The sequence below is a fragment of the Pimephales promelas genome, chromosome 4 (assembly GCF_988280905.1).
Source record: "Pimephales promelas chromosome 4, fPimPro1.hap1.1, whole genome shotgun sequence".
Classification (NCBI taxonomy): Eukaryota; Metazoa; Chordata; class Actinopteri; order Cypriniformes; family Leuciscidae; genus Pimephales; species Pimephales promelas.
In genome coordinates this window covers 4,996,812-5,009,250 of record NC_142772.1, presented here as the reverse complement: position 1 = coordinate 5,009,250, position 12,439 = coordinate 4,996,812, and positions in this window count along the sequence as shown.

Below are 12,439 nucleotides of genomic sequence, written 5' to 3'. Positions count from 1 at the left end.
TGATTTGTAATGTTGCCTACTTGGGGTTCAAAGCAGCCATGTCACATTCCTGAGGCTTTCTATGCCTGTGATCAATAATGGATTCAAATCGTCCTCCTTTTCCCTTCAATTTCCAATTTCCCTCACAGCCTGTGAATTGCGTCTTCCCTCATTCTCCTGCTCTCTTCTCTCCCTTCTACCTTGCCATTGGCTGTCACTTAATGGATTAAAGTGCCCCACAATAGGCTGATGCAGTCCGTCAAGACGCAAGGTCATGACCTCTCACTGTGAGCGTGAGAGGGGGGTGGGGGGGGGGGGATACAATTCATATCAGCCAAGCCAGCTGGCCTGCTAAACACGCAATCTCATCCAATTCCCAGACGGTCACAATACGCAGTCACACACACCGCCACATCCCTGAGAGGGGGGTGGAGTAGGCAGGTTTGGGAAGATCCTGATGGATTTTAGATTGGTTTCTCCATTTCACTTCACTGGAGAAAGAAGTGTAGAAGATGAGGCACAAATGAAAAAAATGGAAGGCAAACAAACAAGTACTCCATTTTCATAAAATACTTTTCACAAAACACCATAAGATCTCATCGTTGTGGCTTAAGAATTACTACATGCACAATTGGGAACAAACACCAGTATTGTTTATTATTAGCATGCACTTTAAAGATCACTTAATATCAGTCTGCACAACATACATATTTTGACTTTCAAATCGTACTTTGTTGGAATGCTGATGGTTTTTATACACAACATGAAGTGGAACGCCTAACCCCTTACCATTTAACCCCTCAAAGAAACTGAGGAAACTAATGCCTGGTTCAGATTACACGATTTTAGCCCGTTTTTGGCACAATCCTTTTGACGTAAGGGTGTCGTGGGGATTCGTAAACGACAACGGGCGTCGGGACGCAAGATTCGATCGTATCATCTCGTATAGTTTGTCATAGTGGGCGACAACCTAGGTCGCGTCTGCGATGCTTCACGTCATCGCGACAAAAAGACAAGCATGTTTAATTTTTTAACGGTCGTCCACGACGGTTCCGTCACATTTATGAGGTTGACCAATAGGAGCACAGAAGCTTTTTCGTACACAAATTTCAAAAAATGGCGAAACGAAGGAGACGATGGTGCTAACGTTAAAACTAAAAGTAAAAATATATAAGAAAACAATATTTTACCTCAAGTACTGAACACAGGACAGCCAATACAACACTCACCGCTTCATCCATTGTTTGTTTACGTTCGAAGTCACTCGCTACTAGTTTTGCCTTCTCGATGACATCACGCACGCCGTTAAAGACAGCATGCGATGACTGGTCAGGAAGCAACATGTGTCTCGTCCAGGACAAGCTTTTAGAAGTCAAAATCGCATAATCTGACACAGTGACTATCGTAACAGACAAAAAAAAAATCGTGTAATCTGAACCAGGCTACTATAGTATATAAAGCAGGGAGATAATGAGAAGATTAGTTTAGTCATGTTCACATATTTAAATTGGTATTGTGCCGGTTACTGTTGTGCTATTCACTTTCACTCGGTTGCTAAAATGTTACTTTGCACAATCTTTATATCACCGTCTTGCAAAGTTGACCGAAAATGTACTTACCTTTGCTGTCCTGTGGCAAAACAAGGACAGTTTAGTTTTAGACCAAATATATCAGTGAAAATATTGTGATAAATAGAATTATCCTGCCAGAAGAATTGTGCGATAACTTTATTATTGAATTTTCCTTCTGTAACATCTCAGTGAGCTTTTGTGAGGTTTTAAGCATGCACAGTATGGTTTAGCATTTTCCGTTAGCGTTAAGGCCCGTTCACACCAAGCATGATAACTATAAAGATAGCTATAAAGATATAATTCTAAAAATGCTCTCCATATTAAAGAATAACAGAGTTCACACAACAACTATAACGATAAAGATAAGAGGGACGATATAGTTGGGATCACTTTCAGAACGATTTTTTTCCAGCTGTGATCCAAAATGATTTACATTTCTGTGTTTTAGTGTTTCAATGTAATTGCAGACCGGCTTGATGCATATATATATATATATATATATATATATATATATATATATATTTCAATTGTAATGTGAATGAATTTATACTGTGGGCATCTTTTTCTTCCTGTGCCATTCTTCTCGGGAGATTTATTTGTCACTACAGACAAAAAGAGTAAACTTCAGAATCCATGCACACAAATTAAAGCTATATGTCTTTTAGTGCATGCTGTACCAGCGAGGCTGTCAGCATGAGAAATGGTTGACAGCCGACAACTGTTTGTGGCACATCAGAGAGAGAGACAGTGTGTGTGTGTGTACATGTTTATGTGAGTAAGTGTACGGTGTGTGGTGGGAACTTGCAGCACTGATGTGTTTGTGAACAATGGATGCGGCATCAGTTGTTTTTATGTGAGTGGCATGCATGTTAAGGAGAAAAATTCATTGTGTGTCTATGTGTGTAAATGTGCACATGTGTTCCAAAGCGGGATAATCAAAGCCACCCCAAACCCACAAATCCACATCGCCCCCAACACACACAGTAGACTACACAGTCCCTGTCATTCTTCTGCTAGCTTTTCCTCTTGGACAGTATTAATTGGACTGCTGGGATTTGTCGCACTATTGTTTTATTATTTATATTAAAGCATGGGGAAGTAAGCAGTGGCCCATCGTTGTATTTCTATCTACTTGCTGCATGCTATGAATATTTGATGTCCCATCTATTATTTATCAGAGGCAGGCTTTATCATTTATCGAGAGGAAATAAATCCCATATACATTTCAATTTCACCACGGCTGATTTGCATGGTAGGATCCCCTGAGGGCCTTGTTGCAGACTTTGGAAAGCTAGCATGAAAGGACTTCTAACAAATCCCCATTCACACACATATACACAATTTGGCATGGGATTGCTTACTCCCACGTGAGAGGATGTGAAGCATAGTGGACAAACAGCCAATCGCCTGTGAGGGTTTAATAGTAAACATCTTCTATTGGAAGTGTAAATATGTTTTTTTTTGTTTTGTTTTTGTTTGTTTTTTTACACGAGCGAAACATGCTAGCCGCCATGTTCACAATCGATAAATGCTTCATATAGTAGGAGTGAGCTCACTCTTAAAAAAAATGGGTGTAAACCAATATTTGTTGTAGATAACAAATAAGATTCTCTAGGTTTTAGTTTAGTTTAGATGAATATATGTGCCGAAATACAGTATTGCAAGTTAATATTTACAAATTAAATATAGTCAAGTTGCAAAACAGCAAACAACAACCTACTAAAAACTACACTGTGTTTGTTCTTTTTTATTACAAATCCACTTGTTTTAACTTTAAATTAAGTATCATCAAATTTACCATAAAAGTCATTTTCAAACTCAAAAGTCAAATTGAACCTTGTTTAATTTACAAAAGAAAGTTGAAACTGCTTTTGTCGCTCCACGTAAAACCTTCGCTCATCTACACAAATGAAGATATTTTTAATTGCATCTCTCCTTCCATAGAGATCCAACGCAAGTTACACATTCAAGGCCCAGAACGATAGGAAAGACATCTTTAAAGTAATCCAGTGGTTTGACCTCAATTTTATGAAGCAAAGTCAGTGTTTTGTTCGCACAAAAAAACAAAACATAATTTGTAGCCATGGTAACAGACAAGGGTAACTAACAAGGCATAAAGCAAGCATGCTTAAACACAAGTAGAGAACACAGGCGATGTGTCCCAAATCAAATACCCTACTATATATAGTATGTGAAAAACAGTACACCAAAAGATAGTATATACATAGTTTTCGAAAAACAGTAGGCAAATAGTACCGCATTAGATTCATACTTGCATTCATACTAATACCCACATTTATGCTATGTAAAGCATACTTTTTTCAAAACTCAAACTTCACTTTATTCAAATTCAAACGTAGTACCTATTCCAGCGAGGGACAAAGGGAACAGAAAATAACTTAAAAATTTGGCAAACATGTCCATATGGTAAAACCGATGAACCCATGGGCACCTGTTACTGTTACTTTATACTCAACATTTGAATCCAGTGGTCATGATGCCTGGTATCACATGTCACATTAACTGGACTGTGTTAAAATCACCTTTGTTCCGGTACATTTAGTGAAACAGCTGGTAATCGAAAGCATGTCTGGACAAGTTAAAAACTCTATGAGCTTTAAAGCTCATTATTAAACTTAGAAGTCAATGTGACAAATTTTTCGACAAGATCTGAATTCCAGGGTCTCAAATTTTTTAAAACATACTCACGCGAGCGCATATACGTGCTGTATAATCCCACACAGCAGTGTCAACCACCAGTTTTATTGCCAGGGCTTTCCCCACTCCAACTTCTTTTCTTTTTTTTCCCCCTTTTTTTCTTTCTGGTGGGGACATCAGTGACTAGTAAGGAGTTTTAGTCAAGAAAAACAGCTCATTTTATTTTGATTCTGTATTGGCAAAGACTGGATGTTTAAACTGGCACAGAATTAAATGTAAATATTACATCTAGCCAGTGAGAAAGTAGCTTGAGGGATTTGGGGGTTCGCTGGCACACAATTATAAAGCTTTGCATGTGTGTGTGAGTAGCATGAGAGAAAATCTTGTAACATGATTGTGGTCCTTGTAAATAACCTAACACTAAATAAGCTAATTATTCTCACTTTGGATGCAAGTGGTGTGATTATTTACTCACCCACATTTCATTCCAAACCTCTATGACGTTGTTTTAATCTTTTAAGAATATATTTTCCCATATTCCTTCTCTCCACATTATGATTGTAAATGAGAACTAGCTTTGTCAAGATCCAAAAGCATAAAAGTATCATAAAAGTATCATAAAAGTGGTCAACCTGACTTTCCAGTCAGCTCTTTAAAGTCTTCTGAAAAGGAAAATCTGATCCGATATGAAAATCATGGCTTTGACTCTTTGAACCAAAGGTCTAGAGTCTAGTCACAGTGAGAAAAATCTCTCTAGAGGGGAATGTTATTATTGAATAACAACAGTAAATTCACACAGTTATTGAATGTCTTCGGCTACATAGAAGGTGGGAAACAAGCCATATTTAAAGGTGCATTGTGCAACATTTCATGTTAAAATACGTTAAAATAGTAGTTTTTCTAACCCATCCTTAAACAATTGCCTGATGGGCTGAATGAGCCCTTCTCTGATCACTGCTATTGCCTCTATTATCCTGTACAGTAAAATAAATAAGAGGGATTCAGAACGGATTTGAGACTGGGTGTGATGTCATGCGCGTTCACGCTCACCTGGCTATGTCTGGCAGGTTTGTGTATTCACCGCCATTGTCTGTATCAGCGAAGACAACTCGAGCGACAAAACTTTAGTCAACTTTCGACAAAAGTAGAAGATGGATTCAAAAACACCGGCTTGTAGTTCATTCCAAACCCCAACGCAAACTCCACGTATAAAGAAAATAAAACTAAAACTAGTGCCAGGCGTCGGAATAAGACGAGAGTCAACATCGGGACGCTTTCAACAAATCGAGAGATCTCTGGTGTGCTCTAGGGCTCAAACGGGTCCTATACAAAGAAATAACTTATATTGTTCATGAACGTGTTTCCATAATAATACAATCATAAGTGGATACAGTAAACATAAAACAGTTCAAAATGGTGGTTGATGGAAACAAAAACCAAAGTTTTCTCAAATGCCTTTCCTTTATATTTAAAATGACTTGCAGATTTATACCTTTATTACCTCTGAAGAAAATATGACTGTAACAAAAGATTTGTGCGGCTGATGCTCCTTAGGTTATGAACAGCTCGTGCAAGCGTACGTGTGCGTGTGGTCCATGAGCTCAGCTTGTCGCCAGAGGGGGCGTAGTTCTGAAAAAACTCTTCAGAGACTTGCGCAATGCACCTTTAAAAAACAGAATTTACAGCCCATTCTCACCCCCAAGGCGTCACCTAATTGACGCCTCTGGAAGCATTTTGACCTTGCTTCAATATCTGACGCTTTAGACGCCCTTTAGCGTCAGTTAGATGACGCCCTAGCATCGCGTGTAACCCTACCCCCACCCCAGACCTACCCGCGTCATCTAACTGACGCTTTTCCTTTAGCATCAGTTAGATGACGCCGTAAGATCGCGTCATGTAAGTGACGCTAAAGAGCGCCTAAAGCGTCAAATATTGAAGCATGGTAAAAAGGTGACGCCCTGGGGTTAGAATGAAAACTTGGGAGTGAGCGAATCAGGGAAGGATACGTCATGACTGATAACACCCAATCATGGAGCCAAGCGCCAGCCCCTGTGTCAGCGTTTCTGAAATCCTACGTTTTGTCTTGTCCACACTAAAACGCCCTCCGGAGATTCAAAACAAAAAACGGAGCTGCAGCGTTTCTAAACTTCTCCGTTTTAGGTCTTCGTTTTTCCCGTTTTAGTCTGGACGGGAGGTGCAAACGTAGCAAAAGGTCTCCGTTTTTAAACGAAAACGCAGTAGTGTGGACGGGGCCTTAGACTAGTAAACATCCATTAAGAAACCACCTAGAAATCCCCTATGAACCACCCAGAACAGCATAGCAACCACATAACAACACACTAAAACCTACACACTACAACGTTATATAACGTGATGATGCGACTGAGGCTTGCACTGTAAAAAGATATAAACACACAATTTTCTTCAAACGCATTGCACACCTGGCACATTTCCCAGCAAATCATGATTAAGAAATAGGTGTTAAAATGAAATTGAACCTTAAGATGCCAAGGAAACGAACTGCTTTTCCGTTCTACGAGGCTGCTTTCCATGTTCTTCCAAAAAAAAAAAAAAAAAAAAAGTGGCCTTAGCCTTGAATGCTATTAGGTCACTTTGTAATTAAACTGTAATGAAATAATTCTTCTTAAAGTATTTAAATAAATAACATTTTTAAAAGTATTGAAATACCTTTTTTCCGTTTCAAAAATAATCTTACAAAACCAATGAATAATATCTGACGAAGGTTTGAATCTAAGAGGCTTTGTAGCAAATGGATCGGCCACAAGCAAGGAAAACATACATTTTGGTTTCATGGTTACTCCTTACAAATGCAGGGTTTAACAGTTGGTTTCTGGCTCTAAATGTGGTTGAAGTAGGTCAAAAGATTGAACATAAATGCCCAGTGGGAGTCAACCGCTGACCTCCATGAGGCCGCTCAGTGAGATCTGACATAAAGCCTGTCCAGTTTTATGTGTGTGTTTTTATAAGTGGTTATGTTTGTGCAGTATGCATTTATATACAGAAATTTATATAAAATAAAAATAAAAACCTCATCTGTAAAGATATATTTCCTCACATTAGACAAAAAGTGTTTATTAAAGAGATACCTCTGTTAGGGATGAAGGAGATTGTGTAGCCTTACTAGACAAAGCCAGTTCTTTTTACATTCACACTGCTTAAAGGGATACTTCAGGATTTAGCATTAAGCTTTGTATTAAAAACCTGTAATATTTTGAAATTAACATTCTTTCCACCCTCATATCCCCCTGAGACGAGATATTTATGTATTTTTTTGTCTGGAAAAAATCCTTCGATGACTCAAAAAACGTCATTTTGCGTCATCTGAAGATTTTTTGGCCATGGAGGCTTTGGCCGTTCTCCCGCAGCCCTCACTCGTCCTGCTCGCCACAGTAAACGTAATGAATGGCGACTGTAGAACGCAAAAGCCGAATCCCGGACATTTTGGGCGATCGAAACACATCTTCAGACAGACTCATCACGAGACTCTAGTAGCCTAGACTTGTTTTTTAACTACTGCGCTCTGTACCGGTAGGCGTGGCCTCCAAGGGCAGCGAAGCAAGTGCATTCTGGGAGTTGTTGTCTTTCATCCACATAAGCCAAAAAATACATTTTCTGGCTTTTCTCAGAGTAGAAAGTCCAAATTCAAAAATAGTTTCACATTTCTTTTACATAAATGATCCGTTTTAAAAACACATTCATCTTCCCAGAGGTGAAGTATCCCTGTAAGTGGCATGGGATTTCAGACTGATTTGTGTTTAAACTATTTTGGACCTCTTCCAACTCAATAGATGATGGCCGACCCTATTCCCTCCAAAAATGTCCCCCATTTACTTACATTAACTGCCTGAAGCACACTGTGTGATTTACAATAGTCCTTTACGACTGTTGCCAGTCATATCTCTGCTGTAAGCCATGTCACTGTAGGATCTCAGATGTCATCTAAGTCAAAAATGCGTTAAAAATGGACACATGCAAGAAGGAGTTTTCATCAATCCGTAACACATTCGGGGACTGTGAGCTGAATTTATGTGGGATAAAAATGGTGGCAAGCAAAAAACAAAACAAAACAAAAACAATCACTAACGTTCATTTTGATTATGGCTTGTCTTCAAGACAATGTGTGTAGAGCAAGTGATGGTTGTTTTCTCACTTAATGCATCATCAGGTTCGGCACTCATGTTGGTTTTTGATTTGATGGTTGTCGTAGGAGAAGCCACACTGCAATACTGTGCCTCAATTTCTGAAACTGACAGAATTTTAGGTCAAATTTGATTGCAACAGTCTTTAGGTCACCAAGTTTTTGTTAGGACTATGAACAAATAAAATGTGTGCATCCCAGCTATAGTCCCAGCTTTACCATCATCAAGCTTATCTGACAAACCAAAGACTATAGGCCTAAAAAAAATCAGATGCTTATATTTGAAACAAATGTCTATGAGAATTTCTGGTTTACATGCAGTTATCGCAAACTATTTTGTGTAAATAAGCAAAGGGGGACCTTCTCTTTCCTCCATTCACTGCCATATGCGAGCACACACATAGGTTTACACTACGTGGAATGTTTCAGAGTTCTGAGGACCTCTGCTTAACAGGTCAGTCATCTGTGTTTATTTGGAAAGGAAAGCATCAGGAAATTGACCCAAAGCCCCCTACTGATCATAGGGCTACCCCTGTGAATTCCTCAACAATTAGACCACTGTGCCTATTTGGCTCAAAATCAGAAGAAAAATAAAGGGTTGGAGAGGTTTCTACTGCTGACATGGAAACAAGTGTTCTTTAAGCCAAAAATATATTTTAGCTACTTGGATAGACCCTTTTTTTATTTTATTATTATTATTTTTTTGAAAACCTTCCTCACTCCCAAATCATATACAGGGTCTACAGCATGTTGGACAAGAGAAGGACCATAGAAGCATGACGATTCTAACAGATGTACCGATGTATTCAAAGAAGATCCAGAGTCTCGTCCCGAGATGGCCGGCGCCACGTCAGAGTCTCGGGACAAGATAGCCTTTTTTTAGATAGCCGAGAGATAGCCGAGATAGATAGCCGAGACTCTGGCGTGGCGGCGGCCATTTCGGGACAAGACTCTGGAACTCTGGAAAGGCGGCGGCCATCTCGGGACGAGAATCTGAATCTCACACATAAGCTGTGATGACTATCATAAGTGCCGTTTCATCTAAAGCGGGTTCGGGAGCAGTGGCCATCTTGTTCGAAGAAACAGGCACGACTGAAGCCTTGTTGACACTACATGACTTGCTCTCAGGAATGTTCAAGTTGTTGAGCTGTTCACACCACACGACACAGCGTGATTTATTCGCAACAGGAGGTAACGCACTACACGAGTTGACAACAACTCTGTCACCCAACGATTCGATCTTGTCTACAAACCATGTTTTGTCACGAAAAATCACGCGATTAAAAACCGGAAATGACGCGAAACAGCATGCACGCCAATACCTAGTGAAGAATACTGACCTCGACCCATGACTTGCTCTGATTGGCTGTAGCTCATGACATCACGTAAGGTAGAGTCGTGCGATAGCTCTGGATATCTAGTAAGCTATATTTTTTTCTGGGCTCAGCGATGCGACTGCGAGGCGTCTGCAAGCATCTTTTATGCGTTGTTGGCTCTTTCATACTAACAGATTGGCGAGTGTTCAAGCTTGGGCTCGGCAGGACTGACGTGAAGCTCATGCTGAGGAGAAACTGTGGGCTTGTGGGGCTCCTTACCCGCAAAACCCAGTGTAAATGATGAGTGCAGTGAGGGGTATTGGCATGAGGTAGTAAAGACGCTCATCCACTCCATGGCGAAACATGTCCTTCAAGACACCATCACCAAAATCCACCCCATGGCAAAGCCCACAAATCTCCTCCACATAATCCTCAATTGGATAGTCACCATCTAGTATTCTGTAATGAATAGTCAACTTAAGGAAAGTTGTAGAGAACCCAAATGCAACTGTATTTCTAAAACGATTAAACATGAAACAAAGGCAAGAAACTAGAAACTCGAAACAGGAATAATAACATGGACAGGGCTTCCAAACAGTGGTACTTGAAAAAAAATATATCAATACTAGACAAAGACACCACAGGGCAAATATGAGGGTTCAAATACACAAGACAAATGACTAGACAGGGACACCTGTAAACAATTAAACAATGAACCAATGACAACATGACACAACAGACAAGGGAACATATGGCAGGATCGCATAACAGACAAGAACAAGGAACAAGAAACAAAACCCAAAACGTGACACTCTCAATAGAAAATTTGTTGCCTGTAGTAGTTAGGATAGGGTTAGGGTTAAGGTTAGTGGAATGAGTTGTTGCAAAATTTCTTAAAGTCAGTAGAGAGTCTGTTGGGGAGCATCAAAAAAGTGTTAGCAGATATTAAGCAGACAGTCTACTAATACTCTAATGAGAGTTAGTTGACATGTAGTTGCAAAGTTACTTATAATTACTGAAATGTTACCAATTGTCGTCATTTATTTTCTCTCCTCTTGTTTTTACAAATCAGCTTGATGTTCTTTGTGAGAAACACAAAATAAGTTGATTATATGATATATATATATATATATATATATATATATATTATTATTATTATTATTGTCACTATGATGTTAGTGAATAGAAACTGAGGTTCCCAAGCAACCAAAATAGACTAACCCTAACTCTAACCCTAACCCTACACACACAAAAAAATAAATACTTTCATAAAAGTTTCATACAGATAATTTTTGTGACTTATGCTGTTTTCCAATTCTTCAAAAGACTTTGAGGAAAAAATTGTTTTTTTTTTACAGAAAATCTATACCTCTACTAACAGAAATCACAATAAAGTATTAAAACCAATAACTTATATAAAAAACGTAAAAGTGTTTTATTTGCGATTAATCGCAGAAAAATATGTGATTAATCTAGTTATTTTTTTATTGCTTGACAGCACTAATATATATATATATATATATATATATATATATATATATATATATATATATATATATATAGTATTATCTTTTCCATGGAAAATAAAAAAGGGGGTTTGGAGTATTTTCATTTTTAGGGCTGATAAAAGCACAACAGGCTCTCACAAAATGAGAAAAGGTTCCCACCATCTCTTTCTCACACACATCACACGCCACACCAAACCAAAATGTGCACACACAGTCACTCCAATTAGGGGGAGGGGGGCAGTTAGGTAGCGGTTGGGATTAGAAATGAGGCAGAAGATTAAAGTCCTCAGTGAGTGTTTGAAATAGAGCTTTATATGGAAAAATTGGATTAAGGTCTGCTACAAGTGACCATACACATGTGCACACACACACACATGTTGTGTTTTCATGTTTTATGGGGACTTTCCTCAGACAATGAATTTTATAGTGTACAGATTGCTACTGCAGTCTTAGGGTCATTGACTTCTGTTAAAAAAAAACTGCTCCTGAGGAGCATATCCACTTTTGTAGAATACGCAAAACACATAAAATGTCTTTACAATGGCAAAGCAGATCAATAATTAGTCGAGTAATGGTACTCGCATGTGCAAGTTGCTTGGTTAGAACATTAAAATGGTGTTGATATGAAGTTGCTTAGGTGTTTCAGAGGTTTGTTGTTCATTGCAAAGTGTTTGCTGGGTGTTCTGTGCATTTCTCGGTGGTAACAAGACAAAATGCCCACTCTCAAATCTCTAAGATTTTTTAATACTTGGTATAATACTTATACTACTAAAGCCAAATTAGTTCAGGATGAGTACAGAATGTAAAATGCTCTACAGTATAAGTTTGTTGTTGCTGTAGCTGTTTCTGAACTAGAGCGACTTTTTGTGTTTTCCTTTTTCTTTTTGTTAACATAAGAGGACACTTTGGTTTCAGAAAGTCTTTTAATCCTTCCTGAGCATGAAGGATTTCAAAATTGGTGCGTTTCTGATCCAGCGACATGATTGGCTGTTGATGTTTTGATTTTGCAGGATACGTTCCTGGGTCAACGTATTTTGTTCGTCCTGGGACAGCATTCCTCTCTGAAAATGTATTGATTAATTGATTGATTGATTGGAATATTGTTCCAGAAATAACAAAGATGTTACCATATGCACTTGGTAAAACCAGGTTTTGAGTTGATTTCAGTGGGTTCCACTTCCACAGTAACCCACTCTTCTCCATAGTTTAAAGTTCACAGTAAGTGAAACATTTGCCCATGCATTAATG